At 42.7% G+C, this 24,780-nt stretch overlaps 1 protein-coding gene across 3 annotated transcripts in view; it reads right to left on the reverse strand.

Moving 5' to 3' along the window:
* LOC132819345 (FERM domain-containing protein 6-like) overlaps positions 1-23,182 on the reverse strand; it is a 72,421-nt gene extending 49,239 nt beyond the window's left edge. For all 3 annotated transcript variants that reach the window (XM_060830803.1, XM_060830800.1, XM_060830802.1), the window contains exon 1: positions 22,947-23,182. The gene's annotated coding sequence lies outside the window, so the exon portion shown is untranslated. The remainder of the gene's footprint in view (positions 1-22,946) is intronic.
* Positions 23,183-24,780: the final 1,598 nt, after the last annotated feature.

Genomic DNA, 24,780 nt, shown 5'->3' on the forward strand with positions numbered 1-24,780 from the left:
TGATCCCAAGGTGTCTCTGGAATGCTGGGCTCCTCACGTGGCCTCCAAGAACAGCTCCTTAATTTGGCAAAGTCACTACCAGCTAATTGTGTTTGGGTACTGCCCCCTTCCACCCTCATTCACCTCAACCACTCCTCTTGCTGCCTCCAGGAAATGCCCCAGGAGTGGCACTGAGTTGGTAAACCAGCCTCTGGTGCAAAACTTTTGCACCTGCCTGTCTCAGTCTCTAACCCCTCCCTGTGCTGAGCATTGAAGAGCTATTCACCTGTGAAAGGCAGCATCACAACTGATTTCCCGATTGGTCAGTTTCTACTGGGAGTCACTGGTGCAGCACAAACTATTCTGAATTTCTCTGCTTCAATGCCCAGGAGCACTGAGGGCAATTGTTGAACCTTTGTCGTCAGGTTTTGAGCAGATTAACTTTGAGGCTTTCATGAAGAATGCCAGGAATGTCCACTCTGTATCTCAAATCCAAAGTGCGGTTATTAAAGACATGTGTGATAAAAGAGTGGCGCCTGATTCAATAAAGCCATTATTTGTCTGTATCACAAACCAAACAAAGATTAGTTAACTGAAGCTGGGTAAGTATTAGACCATGAAGATCATTCCACACAAGTTACAGGGCATTAACCTCCGTACATTAGTGACTCAAGCTGCAGGAATTCAATGAAATCAGAAGCATTAGGTATGTGACAGACCTTTGTGCTTTAGGTTGGAATTTCTATCGATACTAAAATCTTTATCTACAGAACACCCCTGCTACACACTTCCTACAAACTATTGCCAACTGGAATTGAAAACAGTTGGATTTGCAGCTGCAATATTTTATCAGAAGTAAACCACCAATATGAGGATTTCAATCTTTCCCAAAAAAGTGATTTGAAGAAGGAAGGAATAAAAGGTTTTAACGAAAGAGTTAGATGATACAGAGTGGGAGAAGGCTCAGAAACCTTTTGGGCTGATCAAATGTTTCATCTGCACAATTCCTTGTAAATAAATGAAATTCACAGCTCTAGGGAATGCAGGAAATGATGAGATTTCACCAAAGGTGCTGTTGCCAGAGGGTCCAATCCAACTGGAATCTGAACAACATAACCTCAGTGGGAGTCACAGATGTTGGCATTGTGGTTGGTAGAACAGGCACAAACTGTTTACATGTTATTCTTGGGAAAAAAAAACTTGTTTTCTCACTCTCTGAAACATCTAAATGCAGTGATTGTAATCAGCTATAAGGGAAACATTTCAAGGATGTAAAGCCAACACAATAGAAATCAGAAACAAAAACAGAAATTGCTGGAAAAACTCAGCAGGTATGGCATTATTTGTGGAGAGAAATCAGAGTTAATGTTTTGGGTCCAGTGACCCTTCCTGTGTTAACTCTGTTTTCTCTTTACAGATGTTGCCAGACCTGCTGAGTTTCTCCAGCAATTTCTGTTTTTATTTGTGACACAATCATTCTCATTAAACTTTCTAATGTGTTCATTCAGATTGAACATCATTTCATGCTGAAAGAAAACAAGTCACCTTTAATGGAATACAATGTAAAATGCAAATAAGTGTCATTGATCCTCCAAGGGTAAAAAAAAATGTACATGCATAATTAAAGCATTATACGTAATATACCAGGATGTACCCAGCAGTGTACACTACAGACAGAACACCTGACTGGAGTACGCATTGTTCCTCAATACCAAAGACACTCAGTCAGTGCACATGCAGCAAGGGCTAACGTTATCCCAAACATGGTTCCCTCTAACTTCAACACATGCTGCAAAATTCAAAAAGAAAACACCCTGGCATCAGTCTAGTTGATCACTTACACTATACAAAATAAAACAAAGTACTGTGGATGCGGGAAATCAGAAACAAAAACAGAAATTGCTGGAGAAATTCAGCAGGTTGGCAGCAACTGTGGAGAGAAAACAAACTGAACATTTTTTTTGGGTCCAGTGAACCTTATTCAGGACCCTTCTGATCACACCAGAAAAGAAAGGTTAACCAGTCGAGAATAAAATGAAGTCAGCGTTACTGGTCTCTCACTCAGAATAATATAACTAAACCTGGTGTTGTGTGATTTTTAATAATGTAACTGGAACAGTGATAAAACATGATAAATTTGAGAACCCATTTTCTGCTCAAGCTACCAGACTACCACTTCAATAGACTTGGCACAGGATGTTGTATTAAGGCAGACAGGAGTCCAAAATGCACTCGGTGATCTGTGCTGAATGAGCAGTGACCCACAATGAGATGGGTAAGGAAGAGAGAGGAAGAAGCTGGTGTGGCATCTCAGTGACCCTTGTCTTCGATGGAAGGAAAGCAAAATTAACAAGGCTTCCCATTCCAAAACCCAATGATCTCTTCTGAAAAGTACATCATGGCTTGTGAGCATTTGGCAGCAAATAGTCAAATAACGTTGCTGAGATTTTCTTTTCAAACTTGTACATGATCAGCAGCAACTTGGGTAAGGTAGTGAACATCGCCATTCCTGTGCTCTAGCTGCAGTTTCCACTCCTCATGGAACAGACGGTATCCCTCATATTGCCTACAATGTTCCTGACCAAACCTACATCATTCAGGTAAATACAGCAGAATAATTTCACCTGCTCACTTTGACAAGGCCTCAAGTGCTGCAATGGTAGTGTCCATACTTATGGACCAGGAGGCATAGGTTCAAGTCCCACCCACTCCAGAGTTGTGTAATGACACCTCTGAACAGACTGATTGGGAAGTATCTGCTAACTTTGACCGTTTTTAGGAAGTCATGGTGAAGGAACATCTTCCTGCTACTTTCCAAGTCAGTGTGGTGAATATGGTTTTAATTAAAGCCAGCAGGTGCTATAAGAAACGGCCCTCCACATCCAGCTGATTCTATACTTTCAAGGGGGAAAGGGCTGGCCAAGATAAATGAAGGAAGAAAAACAAAACCATTCAGGAGCCCTCCAAAGAAACATGTCTCAGTCTATTTGGCAATGAGCACATGAGGTGGTACATTTGGAAGGAAAATTACAAATGGAAATTATACAGTGAATGGCAGAACCCTTCGGAGTATTGATATGCAGAGGGATCTGGGTGTGCAGGTCCATAGGTGGCAGAGCTGCTAGATGAGATAGTAAAAAAGGCTTATGGCATGCTTGCCTTCATTGAAAGGGGCACTGAGTATAAGAATAGACTATTTAAGCTGCAGCTTTATAGAACTTCAGTTAGGCCACACTTGGAATATTGCATACAGTTCTGGTCACCACACTATCAGAAAGATGTGGATTTTTTGGAGAGGGCACTCAAAAGATTTAACAGGATGTTACCTGGTTTGGGGGATTTTAGCAAAGGTTGGATAGACTGGGTTTGTTTTCAGTGAAACCCAGGAGGTTGAGTGGTGACCTGACAGAAGTTTATAAGATTGTGAATGGCATGAGGCTTTTTTCCCAGGGTAGAAAGGTCAATTACTAGGGGACACAAGTTCAAGGTGCGGGAGCCGGTGTGGGGGGGATGTTTAAAAGAGAAGTGTGAGACAAGGTTTTCACACAAAGGCCGGTGAGTGGCCTGGAATGCATTCCCAGCGGAGGTGGTAGAAGCAGGTGCTTTCAAGAAACACCTGGATGACTTCCTGAATAGGAAGGGAAAAGAGGGATACGGACCCTGTAAATGAAGACAATTTTAGTATGGAGGGGCAAGAGATAGAGTGCCTTAGGAACTAACAACTACAATGAAGTTGCAAAGTACCAAGGTGGACTTTGAAGCAGTTTCCCTTACTCCTGGGCAGCCTCTCTGGCTGCCTCCAAAAACAATTGGCCCAATTCCATCCTGCATCAACATAATGGAGTCAAAATTGTGGAATTCAAGCCCCCACTTCTGACCCCCATTTGAGGCTGACAACGGGTTCCTGAGACTGGCACGATAATCCAGTCCAGGGGGTTTACCCAAAAACCTAAACAAGTTACAATGTTAGTTAATAACACGGATCACTGGACCTAAAATGCCAGACCTGTGTACTTTGGGCACTAAGTCCATTCCTAGTTATTCAGAAAGGAGAGTCAAGTGAGAAGAGGCGGTGCTGTAAGATTGCTTCTGGTTTATTAAAGAAACGTACTTTGCCTGGCAAAGTAGCAGCCTAAATAACATACATTTTGTAAAGAAGACGTTAACTCTGCTTTCCCTCCACAGATGCTGTGAGAGCTGCTGAATTTCTCCAGTAATTTCTACCTTTGTTTCAGATTTCCAAAATCCAGAGTTTTCTCTCTTGTACTACGTCCAATACACAACAGAACAAACAACACAAATGGAATTCCAAAACAGAAGACTATTTCAAGTTAAAATCCCCTTTCACAAAATTATTTCAATAATAGGGAACAGGTCCCAAAATGCACACTGAAGTAAAAGGAAGTTATTCTTTGCAGACTCTTAACTGTAAAAGATGTCTTACATTCTCGTCATAACCTAACAATTCTGATGAATATCTGACAATCACCTGAAACAGTCAGTGAAATTTAAGGGATCCAGGTTACTGAATCAGTCTTTACAATGTTCTTACAGAGGAAGGTGACCATTTGATACACATACTTCCTCCATTCAACCACCACCCAGCTGTCCTTTGGAGTCCAATCTGCCTGGAGATTCATTCCAAAATATTGATCACTTGAAACTGACAAGCTCTGAAAGGGGGGTGAAACAAAATGGAGTTATAACTGAAATGTTTGCAGGGCTCTGGGAAAGGTGCAGGGTATGGGTTGAATTAGATAGCTGTGTGGTCCCTTTCTGTGCTCTAAGATTTCATGATACTACTTTTGTCTTCTTTACAACATGTATGTTATTTAGGATATACTTTGCCAGGCAAAGTATGTTTCTCCTAATAAACCAGAAGCAATCTTACAGCACCATCTCTTCTCACTTGACTCTCGTTTCTGTTCCTGAATAACTAGGAATGGACTTAGTGCTCAAAATACACAGGTCTGGCCAGGCTGTGAAACAGTTCGGTGAGGATTTCCTCCAACTTGTAGTTTACTCTCTTGGTTATATTGTTTGACATTCTTTTGCCTTGTTGATTGTGGCACTACATTGGTTGTGTATGTGGAGCCCACTTAGACATCTTTCTAAGCTGTGTCAGCACTAGGCGTGAAGTAAGTGCTGCCATTTTAACAACAGTGGTTGAATATGGATTGACCAATTGCATGGGGTAGTTCACTTAAAACAGGAAAGCACATTATAATGATTGAAGCAGACATGACAGCAGAACAAAGATTGCTACACGCGTGGCTAGCAGACTAACTAGCAGACAGAGTATCAACACTGTATATGTACTAATCCTAACCCTCAACAATAATCTCTCTTAAAGGCAAGGTACATCTATAATGTGCACATAGCCTATATTCCTTCCCATGCAGATTAAGTTTCACTCGGGACTATTTCCATTGATTCCACTGCCCTCCAAGTTTGCTTCCCAAAAAATACTCAATTTGCATTGTCTTAGACTTATTTATACAATAATAAATGATGTGGATTTCCACAGCATTGAGAGAAAGAGAAATATTTGTGAAGAGATGCCGAAAATCACTGAATACTGGAATGGACGAGGATGAAGTCAGTTATTCTAGTATTAAGCTGACAAAACATAATCAAGGATAGACACGCTGGATTCAATTTATTGTTAATTCTTATTATCCAGGTGACAGCAGAAAATTAATAATTAATAAAAATTAATGTATCTATCCTACATCTTGGATCACTGTAAAATAGTCTCACATCTACGTCCCAAGCCATCACAATTGTAAACAGTATGAAACCACTTTATTATCTTTTTAATTCTGAGGTAAAGAGCCCCAATTTCTCAGGTTTGTCTTTGTGGCTCCATTTCTCTTCATCAGTGGAGTCCTAAGGAAACTGTGGAATTTCAGAATGTGACAGAAGCTCTAACCCCCCCCCATAAAGCTCCATCATATCCTGCTCTCCATTACCTCCAGGTTTCAGCATTTTCACTTCGTTCATTGCATGTGTACTTTGCGGCTGCCATATTTGCAACGTTATCTCAGGCCAAAGTGTAAAAGCTTCCTATACCCTTTCCCAGACCACTCCTTCCTCCCTCCTCCCCAAGAAACTCCCCGCCCCACTGAATATGGGAATCTTTAAGTTCTCTCAATGTCTCACACTTCAGTCACCAGCCTCAGCAGCAAAAGCAGGTGGTCCTGTAGAGGAGGCCCAGTGTTATCTGGAGGTTTTGCTTTTAAATCCAGCAAAGATAAAAAGGTTCAGCTCTTGACCCCCACAGGTCAGGAAGGGATGAGGGCAATTGTATCATGTTTGCTCATCTCAGCAGTGACAGTAACAGGAGCACTCCAATTACCCCCGTGCCCCCCTCCCCCCCTCCCAGTGAGGAACAGCCTTGTTATGAAAGGAACCGCAAAAAGATTTCCACACCTGATCACTGCCCAGTGACCCTTTGTTGCAACATCAAGTTGTCATATGCAGAGATGAATAGTGGCAGCTGTAAGATTACCTCCACTTGTTAAATCTCCCGTTGTTTGCAAATTGTTTCTCCTGTCACTGTGACTAACCACTGGTGACACCAATCTTCAGGTTCATTTGAGGATGGATCACCTTGGCGAAGGATAGCTGAAAGTCCAAGGTTAAGACAGTGTCTGCAGGAAAAATCTGATAGGAGAATGGTTTAATTCCTCCCTGACAATTTTGAGATGCCTCAGAGACTTGGGAGTGAATTAATCCGATGAGTACAAGGTGGTATCCAAGCAAGTTAAAGCTCAGAGATTAGCTGGCAGCCTAGCAACTCTCCACTTGGCACTTGTGTGTACGATAGAATTACACACTCACACAATCTGTGGTCTGAAAAGGAAAACACCAGCCTAATCTGAAAACTCCAGAAAAAATATCGACATGAGTTTCTAAGATTATAGCAAAAAGCACGAAGCCTTTCAGTAAACACAAGTCACGTGAAATATTCATAGTGTGTATCTTTCAATCCTGATAAATACACCCAAGAGATTCTCTCTTTCTCATTAACTTGCTTCAAATTTTAATACCAGCCAAGAAGGTGTTCTGTGTTTAGAAATCCTTCTTTGATATTTTAAAAAATGTCTTGAAAGACTTATATGAAATTCCAACATTTAAAAGGGATCTGGTGTAAGGTTGGGAAAGGTTGAGAAGGATATGAGCCAAATCCTGGCAAATGGGACTAGGCCAGATTCGGGTATCTGGTCAGCATGGATAAGATGGATTGAAGGGGCTGTTTCCATGCTGGGTGACTCTATGACTGCAATATCCCAAGATATCAAGGCACTGCCACAGCCATTTGTTGCAATTTGGGAAATGTAGCATCCAGTTTGTGCATCACAAGGTTCCAAAAGCAAAGTTTTAACAACACGATAATAGTTTTTTTATTAAAGTAGTATTGTTTGAGGAATAAATATTGGCTAGGACCCAACTGAATATTCCCCTGACCCTCTTTGGAACAGTACCATCAGACCTTTAACATCTAACTGACAGTGCAGAAGTGCTCTTGTTATAATGTTCCCTCTAAAACATGACACTTTTATCAGTGCAGTGCTCTCTCAATATTGACCCTCCGACAGTGCGGCGCTCCCTCAGTATGGACCCTCAGACAGTGCAGCACTCCCTCAGCACTGACCCTCCGACAGTACGGTGCTCCCTCAGTACGGAACCTCCGACAGTGTGGTGCTCCCTCAGTACTAACCCTCTGACAGTGTGGCACTCCCTCAGTACTGACCCTCCAAAAATGCAGCACTCCCTCAGTATGGACATGATGCTGGCTCGAATGGCTGAGTGGCCTACTCCTGCATCTACTGTCTATTGTCTATTGGACCATGCAACGCTCCCTCAGCACTGACCTTCCAACAGTGTGACGCTCTCTCAGTATTGACTCTCCGACAGGGTGGGGGGGGGCGGTCTCCCTCAGTACTGCACTGAAGCACCAGCCTGGAGTTTTGTCCTCAGGTCTCTGGCATGAGTCAGATGTAAGATTGCCATGGGACCTTGGGAGGGCAAGATGGTGCCTTGGCCTAGCATCCTGTCTGAGGGAAGGCATCTCCAACAATCCAGCACACTGTGTGTAATGCACTGTACTGGGAGATTCAGCCTGGGTAAGGGGCTCGGGTCTCTGATATGTAGGTGGTACCTGCTAACCCTGTAGCAACGGTGCGAGAAACCCAAGGAATCTACGTACATAAAGCAACACACTATGTAAGCCTGATGACATCGATAAATCAACTAGGAGAAAGTGAGGACTACAGATGCTGGAGATCAGAGCTGAAAAATGTGTTACTGGAAAAGCGCAGCAGGTCAGGCAGCATGCAAGGAACAGGAGAATCGACATTTCGGGCATAAGCCCTTCTTCAGGAAAGGGCTTCAGGATTCCTGAAGGAGGGCTTATGCCAGAAACGTCGATTCTCCTGCTCCTTGGATGCTGCCTAATCTGCTGCATTTTTCCAGCAACACATTTCTCCGCTCTGACAGCAATAAATGTATGTTTCTGATGACTCCCTGCCCCCATCCCAAACCAGACAGCCAGCAGTGCAGTCAGCTGGAGTACTGAGGGTAACCTGAGTATGGAAAACGCGTAACCTGCTCATTTAATCTGCCAACAGGAAGACAGCTGTCTGCTCTAATTAAAGTGATCACAGAAGGGAGCTCAATCAGTCTCCTCCCCACCACCAGCACAACCACTTATTTCTTCAGCACTGCTGCCGAGCAGTTTGTAGGAACACAGGGAGAAATAAACATAATTCAAATCAAAACCACTTCCTTTTGAAAGGAAGGAGAAAAATTTTGGAAAGGAGATGTGCAGCTTTGGACAAGACACAAGCATGTTGATGAAGACTCCCAAGATACCTCAGGTGAATAAACTGGTTGAACAATGCATTGAGGCATGTCTCCTTCTATATTGTGTGTTCTTCCCTTTCCCAACATTCCCAGTGGTAGAAATTGTGATTCCTGTAGCTCAAACACAGTGTATTAAAATGGGGCTTTGAGCAGCCCAGTTTCCCCTGGTCAAAAGATGCAGACAGGTTTGTGGATGGTACAGGAACAACTCCGCTCCAATTCGGAGGTACTGCCTTCTTCATTACTCTTTCATGGAATGTGGAAGTCACTGGCGGGGCCAGCATTCGTTGCTCACCCCCAATTACCCTTGAACCGACTACGAGGGCATCCCAAGTGAACCACATAGCTGTTTGTCTGGAATCATTTGTGGGTCAAACCAAGTCAGGATGGCATTCCCTGAAGGACATTATTGTAAAAGTCCATCTAGCTCACTAGTCAATGATTGTTGTAATGGTGACCACTTTTTTTTTATTGGTCAGATTTTATGAATTGAATTTAAAAGTGCACCAGCTGCCATGGTAGGAATTGAACCCATGTCCACCCAAAGTAATAGATCACCTCGATGCCAGAGTCTCCCACATCCCTCCCCTCTTTTAGGCAAAAGGTACACAAATCTCGCAGGTTTGCCCCTTCAGCAATTAAGTAAAATATTGTCATGTTCCACTTTAAATATTTAAAGATTGATTTTATCAATTTTTTAAAAAATCTAACTAGTTCAGATGTCAGTTGCATTGTTCACGTATCACATCTCATCAGAGCTGAGTCCAGTCTTAAAGTCCAAAGGCTATAGTCAAACCTTGGTGCATGAGCAAGGTACAAATCGGAGGGCACTATGGAGTAAGACTCAGTGCCCCAAGGTCTATTAGATTAGCTCAGAAATAAAACAAGAACTCTTTTTGTTCCTGTTTCTGGAGATAAGACTTATGGCCACTGTCTGTGCGGTTTCTGCAGAACAATCTATATAGTTGGGATTTTGAACTGTTCAAACAACATGACTGACACAAACAGAGCTAAGCGAGATTTAACTATCAAAATAAAATGTGGTGAACAGCTGCTGCCCGTGACATCTGCACCCAAGATCTTTTGGTTAATGATCCCTGGTTATTGGAGATCTCGGGTGTGGAACAGGAGGCTGGGAACCTGTCAAATGATTTAATGCAGTTCGTGAATTGGGGAAAGAGAGACGTGGGAGAAAGAGTAAGCAGGAGGCGTGCAGTAATGCTGAGAAGATTAAGACACTTGTCCTCCTTATTTTCTCCATTAATTCTACATTTTAGTTCCAGTAGAATTCTGCCTTTTGTTAGGAATGTCACTCACAGGTAGATGCTGTCATAGGTCACTTATCCTGTCAGACACAAGTAAAAATAAATACCTACGGATGAAAAATGGACCGAACAAATGCTTCTCCTTCCAAATTAAAATGACTGAAATGATCAGAGGAAACTGCAGGAAACAATAAATTAGGGTTATCCCAAATTGATGTTATCAGTGACTCAGTTCCATTTACTTTGTTTTTGTGTCAGACCCCAACCGTGTGAAGTATGACACAGGTACATTTTCGGTTGATCTGCGAGCTGTGCAGGTGGACTGAATACTTCAAATGTATCTTGAAAGTCTGAATATTTCCAAAATAGGACAAATAACACATGAGCTCACAGACAGAGCATTACATCAAATGCCCAAGAATAATGAATGGGGTGGAATTGCTCATCCAGGGGAGAAGAATCAAGGGATAGCCTGCCTTGCTTAGACCAGAAACAGTCTCTTTCGGCTCTTAGCTGAACCCAAAGTGCAACCATCAACTGCTCCATTGACTGACCACTCTTTCTAGATGAATTTAATGAAGGAGACAAGAAGAAACGTAACAGTTCCACAGTTAAGAACATAGAGAATGGGAGCAGGAGGAGGCTGTTCAGGCCCTCCAGCCTGCCCCATCAGTCAGTAAGTTCACAAAGTGGCTTTACCTCCAGATTCCTGCCTGCTCCCGCCAACCCTCGATTCCTTTGTCAATCAAGTATCTATCTACCTCAGTCATTGAAGTTACTGAATGGACCAGTTTCCACTTCTCATTGTGGGAGGGAATTCCAAAAGCAATGATCCTCAGAACATAAATTCTTCCTCATTCCTGCCTTAAGTTGGAGACTCCTCATTTTGAAACCTTACACCCTAGTTCCAGATTGCCCCGAGAGGAAACATCCTTCTACAAGTTCACAAATATCTGTGATCTGAAATGTGTGCATACAGCTGTTGTACCCCTTCAAAGAAATCACTGGTCCTTTCAAACACAAGAAATGTCCACCAACAACTCCAAATACTTGGAACTGAATCAAGTTAGATTACAGACTGACATGCCATTCCTTCCCTTCTCCAGCAGACGGAAAGCAAAGCAGAAAGATAGCAATTCTGTCTCCAGAGTCAATAACAAAAAGCATGCAGGCAAGCCTGAAATATTACACCCCCTGGTCAAAGCTCTCCATGCTGCCAATATAAAAGACATAGGATCCTTACTTTGGCTGAGTGAAACAACTCTATTCAGATAGGAAATCAGAATTTTAAAAGTGTTTCAATTTTGTTTTAGAAAGCATGAGTTTGTATTCTCCCACTTCATGAAATCTACATCTGAGCATATCACAGAATCATATAACATGGACAAAGTCCATGCAGCCCATCTATCCAATTAGTTCTATTCCTCCCTTTTGGTTTTCCCTTTAGAAAATATACCAAGCACTTTTTTGGAAGTTATGGCTCAATCTGCTTCCGCCAACCTTTCAGGCGGCACGTTCCAAATCACAGCAACTCTGTTATGAGAAATGTTCTGTATCCCTTCCGGAATCTTCATGCCAACCACCTTAAATTGGCGTCCTCTAGTTACCAATCTTCTGCGAAATAGAAACAACTTCTCCCCTTTTATTTTGTTAGAACCCCTCGTAATGTTGTGTGCTTGATTACATCACCCCCTTACTCTGCCATGCTCTAAGGACAGCAATTCCAATTTCGCAAATCTCTCAGCATAACTTAAGTCCCTTGTCCCTGGATTCTCTACTCACTTCCTAAATTGTGATCCCAGCATTCAATACAATGTTTTGTATGAAGAATATCCCCAAATATGAAAGCGAGATTAAACACCTTCTACAGCTAAATAGAGCAAGTGGAATTCACTACCACTGAAGGCGGTTGAGGCCAAGTCATTACATGTTTTCAAGAATGAGGTGGATTTGGCTGCTGGGACTAAAGGGATCACGGGATATGGGAGAGGGCGGAATTAGAATGTGGAGCTTGATTATCAGCCATAATCATATTGAATGATGGAGCACGCTCAAGGGTCAAATGGCTTACCCCTGAACCTAAAGTCTATGTTTCTATATGTTTCAGACTTCAAATTAACAATGCCACTAGGAACCAGCCAATAAATCTGTTATTGCTTTTCCATTCAACATTTGATTATGGTGTTAAGAATCTTAACAGACTCATGTTTCCCATGTGGTAAATCAAAGAGCTTCTCTTATATTTTCTCAAGACTTTTCATTACCAACTACAATATCTAATACTATTTAAATTGTTCAAAACTCAGATGCAAACCCAATAAGAATTTAGCTAATTGTACTGTAACACAAACTCCTGCAGAGAAACTAAGCTAGCAATAGTCCCACATTGCATTCTGCCCATTTGGAATGCCTTTGTTACTGTCTGTGAATTTTTAAACAGATTTTAACTGGTTCAGATACTCTTTTGATAATGAATTTGGGAAAATGATTTCTATGCTGCAGCACATCATGAAGTCAGGCATTGCTAAAAAAAATCCATAAATGCAACAAAACTGCAGAAAGTCAATCACTTTCAACAGCCAGCGTTAAAGCAAAGGCAATAAACACAAAAAGTGTTGGAGATTCAGTAGATCTGGCAGGATCTGCAGAGTGAGAAGCAAGAGTTAATGTTTCAGGTCAATGGTCCTTTCTCAGTTCTAATGTGTTTCCTGAATCCACGAGACTGCTTTCTTTTTAAACATATGTCTGAAGGTTTTCTGTTTCCCGAAGTATTTTTCTAATTGAACAGAACAGTGGCTGAACTGAAATAACAGAACATTATATATATTGCAAAGTAATGCATCAGTCTTTTAGATGTATCAATAAGCATCACTGATACTAAATGCTCAAGCCAACTGCACTCATTTGCCTTTCACTCCCAAAAGGAGTATTTCAGAGCTGGGTTAGTGATGCTCAAATTAGCAAAGGCCACCAAATTCAGTCATTCGGAACAGTCCCTAGATTTAAGGAGTGGCTACTTGTACCAAATGTTATGAACTGTTGCATTGCCTTATTCTGCCTTCTGGAAACATGTTTACAGAGTGCATTAGAAGGATTAAAACAATAAACGGTACAGAAGACGCACACACCATCCTCGCACATGATAGACAGGCAAAGCATTGGTGGATTATTCGAAGCACTTAAACACAAACTGGAAGACTAGGTATCGGAAGACAGGTCATAGAGTTAAAAACACCAGATTCTGGATCAGTGGTGCTGGAAGAGCACAGCAGTTCAGACAGCATCCAAAGTGCAGCGAAATCGACGTTTCAGGCACATAAGGAGGCCACTAATATACCACACCAATACCACTGGTTTGAAAGAGCTAATCTCATTTCTGCTCCATTAGCAAAAACAACTGTTTTTTTTCCCCTCATAGCTGGTGACTGGTAACAGTTTGACTCAGACCCATCGTAATTGGAGGGGATTGAAATCTCACCCACAGTTTGGAGTTTCCCACCATTTAAAAGACATTCAGCCATGCTGTCATTGGATCTAAAACACAAGACTTTGCAGTCAGCCAACACTGACCTTCTCTTGCCACAGTTTTGTCCGCTTACAGAATCTATGCTCCTTTGTAACCTCCCAGAGTAACCTCCCTACTGTAGCTGCTGCCCTTTGTGGTATTAGCAAGGCTTTGCTGCACAACTCTATATGACTTCACCCAAGTCATCAACAAGGTAATGTAATTTAAGTTGAAGCTCCAGAAGAGATCACTGCAACTTGTCACATACCAGCAGAGCAGATCTGTTTTCCTTTATTTATTACGCTCATCCCAAGCATGAACAATTCCCGGCCTGTGTTGTTAGCAGCTACAAGTGATGAAACCTGCTAGAGATGGGGCAGTGAAAAGTTTAAAAGAATTGTAGATGCAGCATTCCCAGTACTGGGAAGTGAGGAAATCTCATGCAGAGGTTCAGGTTTTGCCATGAGGATTGCTGAGCAAGAAGAGGCTTCTGAGGATTTAACTCACGGATTGGGTTTGGGAGCCATGGTATAGAGGAGAGGAAGTGGAATCACGCTTAGAACAAGTAGCTGGGAGGCCAGCACCAGGAAGGACAGAGGAGCCGAGGTTTCAGACAGGAATATCGACCAGGCTGGAAAAACAGAGAGAATTTGATAGATATGGAACTAACAAGATAGGCAGACAGTCAAGAGAATTGAACAAAAGGCTGCACATCTCTACAGTGAAGGGGTCTGGAGACATGCAACAATGCCATGACAGACATCAGGAATGGCCTTTGTAAACACTGGCACTAAGAATATGTCAAAAATCATGCACAGAAAAGCTGTTCCGGGAGTGCAAGGTCTTTAACAGGAAAGGAGTATAAAAGTACTGAAACAGTACCTGTTGTGGTTATCTTGCTCGTGGACAAGAAAATTTAAAATTCTTCCAACTGAACCAAATACAACTTGCTGAAAATACACAACTAGTCAGCCAGAATCTAGGGAGAAAAAATCTTGACTTCATTTTTTTTCTCCCTATAGATGGATCTTCACCGTAAACAAAAAAAATGCTTCTCCATGTTTTCCTTTCCTCTACACAACAAGTGTCAAACCTGCTCACGGTTTAATTCCCCAGGCAGCCTCTCCCTGCCCACCAACCCTCATGGCAAAACTTGAACCTGCTCGTGAGATCTCCTCACTTCCCAGTACTGGACGCTCTGATGAATAGTCATCTAGCTTGCTCTCTCTCTCCATGGATGCTGCCTGACCCACTGTGATTTCAAGCATTTCTTGTTTTCCAGCAGCTGCAGTAATTCACTCCTGATGGACCTTCAGTTTGTTTCCTGCATCCTTTAATTTTATTTTGACTTGCATCTGATATGTTCCATAACTTCAATCATAGCTTTAAAGGCAAAATCCTCCAGTTCTGTTATGACCAGGAATAATAACAAATAATAATTTTACATTAAATGTCACATTCATTTCTCACATTTGGCTTCACTTTGGTATAAAATGTGCACATTAGGGTTGCTGCTTAAGTGATTTATAACTTCACCATCAGGACAATATGTAAGATAACTTGCAGTGTTTCTTTATATGGATAACCTCTGCTCTTTGTCCCATGTTCTGACTGTTTCTATTTACCTGAGGTATTTTGAACAATACATCATATTGGCAACTGACCTCAGCCAGATACTGGATTTTGGAATACCAGCTAAAGATGTTCAATAAGAACCATCACTGTGACCACAGTACTAAAGATCTGGACAAGTAACCCATGAACAAACATCACGAGAGAGTACCTTGAGATGCTTGGTTTACCATTTCTGGTTGAACTGAAAATGTGTTGCTGAAAAAGCACAGCAGGTCAGGCAGCATCCAAGGTGCAGGAGAGTCGACGCTTTGGGCATGAGCCCTTCTTCAGGAATCCGGAAGAAGGGCTCATGCCCGAAACGTCAACTCTCCTGCCCCTTGGATGCTGCCTGACCTGCTGTGCTTTTCCAGCAACACATTTTCAGCTCTGATCTCCAGCATCTGCAGTCCTCACTTTCTCCATTTCTGGTTGAGTACTGAGTCCCCATGATCTCTCTTAACTGACTCAGCTAGTTTTCTTTTTTACTTCAGTGATGGAGAAATTTCAATAGAATCAGGAAAATTTGGGGGTGGGATGCTCAATCCTAGGTCTTCAAATGTTGAACAAACTATGTTAGAATTATAATCAGAAAGTCAATGTGGTAAACAAACTTGTGTCAAACTCTGTTGACCACATACAACTTTGTGCAAAATCCCCTTCACTGATCAGCTGTGTTCACTGACCTACCGTTTACCTGCAAAATTAAAATTCTCATCCTGAGTTAAAATCATACTACAGCTTCACTCTTCCCTGTCTCTGTAACATCCTCCAGATTGACAACTCTCTGAAAATTTGCCAAGATGGAGGAGCAGAAATATGTCATTCAGCCCATCATTCAATGAGATCATGGCTCATCTGATAATCCTCAATCCCAGTTTGCTGCCTTTTCCCCAAAATTCCTTACTGATTGAGCATCTGTCCTTCTCAACACTGAAAACACTAACACAGTTAACAACCCTGCCTTCTTCTTTGGGCCTATACTCACCCATAAAAGGAAACAATTTCTCCACATTTGCCTGTCAAGTTCCCTAAGAAATTTGTGCATTTGAACAAAGTTACCCATCATTCTTCTAATCTCCAATGAGGCCCAATTTACTCAACCTCTCCTCAAGAGAAAGTGCCTCCTTACTCAGGATTAAACTTGTGAACTTCCTCTGGGCTACCAGCCTTTCTTTAGACATACAGACCAAAACTGTTCTCAGTATTCTAGATGTGATCTGACCAGGGTCTTGTATAGTTTTTTTTAATAGATATTTTTATTAGAAATTTAACATTTTTACAAGTTTACAAAAATAAACGAAACTCTCAAGTACAAACATTGATATAACCAAAATTTAACAAAAGAAAAATACCGAGAGAAAAAAACAAAACTCAACTAACTACTAATCTAACCTACAACTAACCAGAGTGTATATTTAAGTCTCTTACATTATTCAAATAAGAGAAAGAGAAAGAAAAAAAAAGAAAAAAAAACAGCAGATAACATAGAAATTGGATAGTGAGATATATGCTCGGAATGTGTTAACATCAAATGTAACAAAACCCATATTTGTGTGGGATTCCTTTCCCAAGGGGGCCCGGACCAGCCAGGTTCGTATTCTCAATTTAAAAAAAAGCCCTTGTTAGGATAGCCGAAATATCTGTATTCATATAATTCAAGAAGGGGTCTTGTATATTTTAACAAAACTTTTATGCTCCATTTTCTTTGAAATAGAGGTCAACATTGCATTTCTCTTCCCACTGAACTTGGATGCTAGCATTTGTTTTGGAGTCTTGCCTCTCCAGTTTTGACCATTTGACCATCTCACAGTTGCCTCACTCCATCATCTCGTCTGTACAGGACTGTGGGTGTACCTTAACCTGGAACACTGCAATGGTTCAAGGCAGCAGCTCACCACCACCTCCTTCAGGGCAATAATGGGTGTGCCACAAATTCTGGCTTCACCAGCGATGTTTACATCCTATCAACAAATTTGGTAAAATTAGCAATGGTCTGTCTCTCCTCCTTTAAGACATGACGTAAACCTACAGAGGAGGAACTGTTGAATGTCTTGAAACACATAAAAGTGGATAAATCCCCAGGACCTGATCAGGTGTACCCGAGAACTCTGTGGGAAGCTAGGGAAATGATTACTGGGCCCCTTGCTGAGATCTTGTATCATCAATAGTCACAGGTGAGGTGCCGGAAGACTGGAGGTTGGTTAATGTGATGCCTCTATTTACGAAAGGTGGTAAGGACAAGCCAGGGAACTATAGACCAGTGAGCCTGACATTGGTGGTGGGCAAGTTGTTGGAGGGAATCCTGATGAACAGGATGCACATGTATTTGGAAAGACAAGGACTGATTAGGGATAGTCAATATGGCTTTGTGCATGGGAAATCATGTGTCACAAACTTGATTGAATTTTTTGAAGAAGAAACAAAGAGGACTAATGAGAGCAGAGCGATGGACATGATCTATATGAACTTCAGTTAGGCACTTGACAAGGTTCCCCATGGGAGACTGGTCAGCAAGGTTAGACCTCATAGAATATGGGGAGAACTTAGCCATTTGGATACAGAACTGGCTCAAAGATAGAAAACAGAGGGTGATGGTGGAGGGTTGTTTATCAGACATAGTGGCCTGTGATCAATGGAGTGCCACAAGGATCGGTGCTGGGTCCTCTACTTTTTGTCATTTACATAAATGCTTTGGATGCGAGCATATGAGGTACAGTTAGTAAGTTTGCAGTTGACACCAAAATTGGAGGTGTAGTGGACACCAAAGAAGGTTACCTCAGATTACAACGGGATTTTGATCAGACGGGCCAATGGGCTGAGAAGTGGCAGATGGAGTTTAATTTAGATAAATGCGAGGTGCTGCATTTTAGGAAAGCAAATCTTAGCAGGACTTATACACTTAATGGTATGGTCTTAGGTAGTGTTGCTGAACAAAGTGACCTTGGAGTGCAGGTTCATAGCTCCTTGAAAGTGGAGTCGCAAGTAGCTAGGCTAGCAAGGAAGGCATTTGATATGCTTTCCTTTATTGGTCAGAGTATTGAGTACAGGAGTTGGGAGGTCATGTCGCGGCTGTACAGGACATTGGTTAAGCCACTTTTGGAATACTGTGTGCAATTCTGGTCTCCTTCCTATCAGAAGGATGTTGAGAAACTTGAAAGAGTTCAGAAAAGATTTACAAGGATGTTGGCAAGGTTGGAGGATTTGAGCTATCGGAAGAGGTTGAATAGGCTGGGGCTGTTTTCCCTGGAGTGTCGGAGGCTGAGGGGTGACCTTATAGAGGTTTATAAAATCATGAGGGGCATGGATGGGATAAATAGACAAGGTTTCTTCCCTGGGGTGGGAGAGTCCAGAACTAAAGGGCATAGGTTTAAGGTGAGAGGGGAAAGATATAAAAGAGACCTCAGAGGAATGAGCTGCCAGAGGAAGTGGTGGAGGCTCGTATAATTGCATCATTTAAAAGGCATCTAGATGGGTATATTAATAGGAAGGGTTTGGAGGGATATGGGCCGGGTGCTAGCAGGTGGGATTAGATTCGGTTGGGATATCTGGTCAGCATGGACGAGTCGGACCGAAGGGTCTGTTTCCGTGCTGTACATCTCTATGACTCTATGACTTTCACCAAACTTTGGTCACCCTTCTAATATCTTGTTCTTTGGCTCAGTGTTAATTATTTTTGCCTAATAATGCTGTTGTGAAACATCTGGGGGCGTTTTATTATGTTAAATGCACTGTATAAATGTATATTATTGTCATTTAAATATTTCACATTCTTCTACCATCAAATTAGCAACAGATCATTGAGTAGGAAGCTTGCCAACCATGCAGTACTTCCCACAATTTATTTTTCCAGATGCAACATCTTATATTCGCCTCAATCTATTCCTCCCAAACTACATAATTTCGGTACCAGCCTAGGCACACCCAACGACTTCATTTCTAAAAGGCATAAATTAAATATTCCACTTGCAACTTCTTTACTTCTACTGAGATGCTTGACAGCCTGTTCTACATACAACAGCGAGAAGGAGAGAGTAGTTTGGCTGGCCTAGCAATCCAGTGGTAAAAACAGAAGATGCTCGAAGATCAGTCCATAAAACATCGGAGCAGAGGTAAACAGTTCAGCCATTGCTCCACCATTCAATGACATTGTGGCTGCTCTGATGGAGGAGAGGTGATGGCCTATTGATATTATTACTGGACTGTTACTACAGAGACCCAGGCAATGTTCTGGGGACCTGGATTCACATCCCACCATGGCAGAGGTGGAATTCAGATTCAATAAGGAATCCTGAGTTAAGAGTCTTACAATAATAATAAAACAATTATTGATTGTCGGGAAAAACCCATCTGGTTCACTTATATCCTCTAGGGTAGGAAACTGTCACTGTTACCTTGTCTGACCTTGTGAATCAAGAGCCAGAGCAATGTGGGTGACTCTTAACTGCCCTCTGGAATGGGTGACGTCCTCATCCCATGAATCAATGAAAGAACAAACAAGTAACTTTCAATTCCAATTTCCTGTCTTTTCTCCATAACTCTTGATTCCCTTACTAATTAAAATGTGTCTCTCTTAACCTTGAATATATTTAATGACACAGCGCCCACAGTCCTCTACAGTGAAGAATTCTACAGATTCATCACCCTCAGAAAAAAAATTGTAGTCAATTTGGGCTTGAAACATTGATCCTGTTGCTCACTGCACGGATTTGTTGAGTGTTTTCAACACGTACTGTTTTTATTTCAGATTTCCAGCATTTGTAATATTTTGATATTATTGTGATCTTTAGGCCCAGACTAATGGTCTAATGACAAGAGTTCAAATCCCACCACATCATTTGGAGAAATTTAAATTCAATTAATAAATCCCAGCATTGTTACAGCATAGGAGGTCTCCAGTTGGCCCATCGTGCATCCACTGGCTCTTCAAACAATCATTACCCAGCCTAACCTCCTGCCTTGGTACATCATTTCTACCCAAATAACCATCCTGAATACTTCAGTTAAACCTGTCTCCACCACAGTTCCAGGCAGTGCATTCCACAGCCTAATTACTCACTGGATGAAAAGGACTTTTTTTCACATCAACCTGACTTCACTTGTGCATTAATTTAAATCTATGCCCGCTCATTCTTTTTTCTATTTTGAGTAGGAACAGTTTCTCCCTACCTACTCCCTCCATCCCATTCATGATTTTGAACACCTCTCTCAGGTCTCCTCTCAGCTGCTTTCTCTCCAAGGAGAACAGTCCAACTTTTGATTAGGAGCAACATGATGGCTCAGTGGTTAGCACTGCTTCCTCACAGAGCCAGGGACCTAGGTTCCATTCCTGCCTCAGGCGTGTGAAGTTTGCACATTCTCCCTGTGTCTGTGTGGGTTTCCTCCATGTGGTCCAGTTTCCACCCACAGTCCAAAGATGTACTGGTCAGGCGAATTGGCCATGCTAAATTGCCCAAAGTGTTAGATGCATTAGTCATGTGTAAATGTTGGGTAGGGAAATGGGTCTGGGTGGATTACCCAAGTCGTTGTGGACATGTTGGGCCGTAGGGCCTGTTTCCATACTGTTGGGAATCTAATTTAAAACTTTTTCAATCTACAGGCGCTCCCTGATTTACAAATGCTTGTCCTTACGAATGAGATCCTAACCCTACTCAGAAATGGCCATTTTATATTCTGTGATATTGTGTTCTGACGAACATACAAATCAACTTATGAACTTACTCAGGAATGGAATTCATTTACAACCTGGGGACTGTCCATACCCTCATAACTGAAGTTCATCACTGGACGCAATCTTGTAAATCACTTCTGCATTCTCTCCAATGCATCTATATCTTTCCCATAACGTGGGGCTTACAAATTGGACCCAATATTCCAGTTGAGGTCCAACCAGTGTTTTATGCATCAGGAATTGAAAGTGAAGGGCAGTGATGGAGAGGATGAAGAGTCACTGGACTCCAGACTTTGCCTCTGTTTTCTCTCTCACCACACTGCTAGACCTGCTGAGTTTCTCCACCATGTTCTTGAAGCTAACATTGATTGTGGTTAAAGCCCTCTGGCTCTTTTTTAGGGATTAAAATCTTACCTGGTCTGGCCTATTTGTGACTGCAGACCCACAGCAATGTGGACTGAAGGTTGAAATGACTTCAGCGAGCTTTTCAATTCAAGGGGGGGTGAGGGAATGAGCGGTAAATGCTGGCTTTACCAGTGACGCCCACATCCCATTAGAGAAAGTGTGTAGAAAATAAAATAACATAATGCGCGCCACAGGAATCCTTTCCGTGCCTAACTGGGTCCCCAACCGAGTGTGGTTTACCCGCAGAAGGAAAACTTGCGTCCAATTAACGCCAATGAGGGTGGGGAAAGAGGAGTCTGCGTCCTCTCAGAGAACACGGCGTTCCTCCGGAATTCAGGGAGCGGACCCTTCCCACTATGGGAATTTTAAAAAAAACATGTTTATATTCACACCCTTTCAACAGCTGGAGGGTGAGTTTTGAAACGACTTCAGCATTTCTGATGGCGATTATGTTAAAATAAACCCTTAAGGTCTTAGGCAAAAGTGAGGACTGGAGATGTTGGAGATCAGGGTCTAGATTAATGTGTTGCTGGAAAAGCACAGCAGGTCAGGCAGCATCCGAGGAGCAGGAAAATCGACGTTTCGGGCAAAAGCCCTTCATCCGGTGGGATTTAAGATTGTAGCCTAGCCCAGTGTTTTTTTCTCTCTCTCTGACAAATGACAATTCGCGATCCAGTGTGATGATTTGACAACAGATAGTTTTATGAGGAGATTGTGAGGGGTATATGTTGATCAAGGTGATCTAATTATCGCTTAAGAATAGCCTGTCGTATTTAAACCACGGATTAAATTGGAGGTTACAAACAGGAAGGCGCCCAAACCCATTTATTTCCAGCGAGAGACTCGGGACGACATACCACACGTCCCTCAGGAACTCACTCACTCCCAGTTTCTGGAATCCAGAATAAAACTCGGGCAAGACGCCACATACAATCGGCAGCTTCCCCCGGTGTCATTGGATAGCTGGCTCCTCAGAGTACTCTCCAGAAAGATTCTCCCCACACACACACACACACACTAACACACTCCAACTTCAGAAATACCAACTCTCCCTGAATAAAACGCCAAGAGTCAGTCAAACGCTGAAGAAAGCACGGACGAGCTGCTAACAGTGTGATCAGCTCACTCTCCTGCTCTCAAAACTCGCCAGAACTTCAGTGTTTATATATTCAGGAACAACAGGAGAGAGAGGGAGAAAGGAGCCTTCTCAAACAGACATTCCACACACACTCGCTGTATTCTGAAACTCGCCTTGACGCATTCGTTAAGAAATTTGAAAATAAATAAAAACATCACAACTGAGGGAGCTTGTCAAAGTGGGAGAATGCAGGGGAGATCCACAGCGGATCTCTGCAGCCTCTAACAGGTTGGACGTGTCTCAGACTAACCCTGATCTCCCCTCCAGGAGTCTGACCTGGAGAACTGAGAGCTCCCCACGGATCTTTAAACCCACTGCTCCCGATCAATCAATCCCTCAGCATCCCCTCCTGCCTGGAAACTGTCCCGCAGTGTAGCCTTGGAGCTGGGGAGGAAAGGACTGTGTCAAGGCGCTGCCTTCAGTAGTAAACAGGCGAGGCATTTCTACACAGATACATAATCACACAGACACAAAGTAAAGATTTAGGGACACTCGGTAACTTACAGAAGCGGCTACAAAATGAGGCGAACGCCAGCACTGGCTCCTGATGAGTTTGCAGACACAATGTTGCCATCACCGGGATCCCAAGCCACAGCCGCAATGTTGCAACATTCTGTGAATGGGGCCACGCAGGAGGTGAACTCTGGGCGGTCGAGGACGCGCTTTGCGACGGGCACGTTCACGAATCGCGCGCTTCTTCTGGCAAGGAAAATGGCCCAATCCCCGTCCCCTTCTCTCTAACACACACACACACACAGGAGCAGATTGCTTCCTGACTGTCATCAGTCTCTCTCTCTGACTCACAGACAGGAGCAGATTGCTTCAGGGTTGTCATCAGTCTCTCTCTCTCTCTCTGACTCACACACAGGAGCGGATTGCTTCCTGACTGTCACCAGTCTCTCTCTCTCTCTGACTCACAGACAGGAGCAGATTGCTTCAGGGTTGTCATCGGTCTCTTTCTCTCTCTCTGATACACACAGGAACAGATGGCTTTCTGACTGTCGCCAGATTTTCTCTGATACATACACACACGCAGGAACGGATGGCTTCAGGACTGTCACCAGTCTCTCTCTCTCTCTGACTGCCACTCTGGAGCAGATTGCTTCAGGACTGTTACTAATCTGCCTTGCCAGGTTTCCCATTGGGCTGGCCATTGAGTTAGGGTCTCCCAGATTCCAGATTTAACTATGTGGTGAGCTTTCAGATAACACACCAGGAGTATTCTATGAGCTACTACTGCTTGACCATACTCAGACTCCCTGGGAATGCCTCTCAATGAGAATTTGGGTGAATTTGGGATGAGCAGTGGGGATCCTGGAAATTGGCTAAGCAGCATAACAGAACACGGCAACAGCTATCAAAGAATATCTTTTCGGCAGCACGATGACAGAAGCCCATTACTTTGGCTACTCTGGGTCATGTCACAAGCTGCCGGCACTAGTTAGTTGGAGTTTGGGTTTGAGATGTGTCTCTCCACATGAGATTTCTTTGCCTGATTGAACTGCATGTTTCAGTTGCGTGGTTATGATGTGTTCAATGCAGTCAGTGTAGCTTCAAGCTTGCTTGATGAACTGGACCCAACTTGCTATCCAATAACCTCACCCATTACTTTTCACTGGCCTGATCAGAATTGGATTAAAAGTTTTAACTAAAATTGTTTAATATATCATTACAACTCCATGACGCTGTAGCCCTTTTGCTATAAATTCTGTTCCACAACCAGTTGATGAAGAGGCAGCGCCTTGAAAGCTAGTGCTTCCAAATAAACCTGCTGGACTATAACCTGGTGTTGTGTGATTTTTAACTCAGATCAGAACTGATGGGAATCCTATCTTGGGCCTAGAAGTAACACTAGGTTGTTTGATTCAAAGAGAATATGCTTGGGAATGGAATTGATGTCTGGCATGCTTCATCATCCATGCCTGGACACAGGCAGACCTACAGCATTCTGTAAATCATTGCTCTACTGATAGCCTTATCTTTTCTACTTACATCTTCATATGCTTCAAATGAGACAGGGTCTTGCCTTATCCAGCAGAAGGATCCTTGCAGACACTTCATTCTGTGTTGCCTTAACCAGGTCAATCATTTACAGCACATTAACTTGGCAGATGATACAAAGACAGGTAGAGAGACAGGTAGCATTGAGGAGGTGGGGAGGCTGCAGAAGGATTTGGACAGGTTAGGAGAGTGGGCAAAGCAGTGGCAGATGGAGTACAATGTGGAAAGTGTGAGGTCATGTACTTTGGTAGGAAGAATTGAGGCGTGTGCTATTTTCTAAATTCAGAAGTCTGAAGTGCAAAGAGACTTGGGAGTTCTAGTCCAGGATTCTCTCAAG

Source organism: Hemiscyllium ocellatum, chromosome 10, assembly GCF_020745735.1.
Source record: "Hemiscyllium ocellatum isolate sHemOce1 chromosome 10, sHemOce1.pat.X.cur, whole genome shotgun sequence".
Taxonomy (NCBI): Eukaryota; Metazoa; Chordata; class Chondrichthyes; order Orectolobiformes; family Hemiscylliidae; genus Hemiscyllium; species Hemiscyllium ocellatum.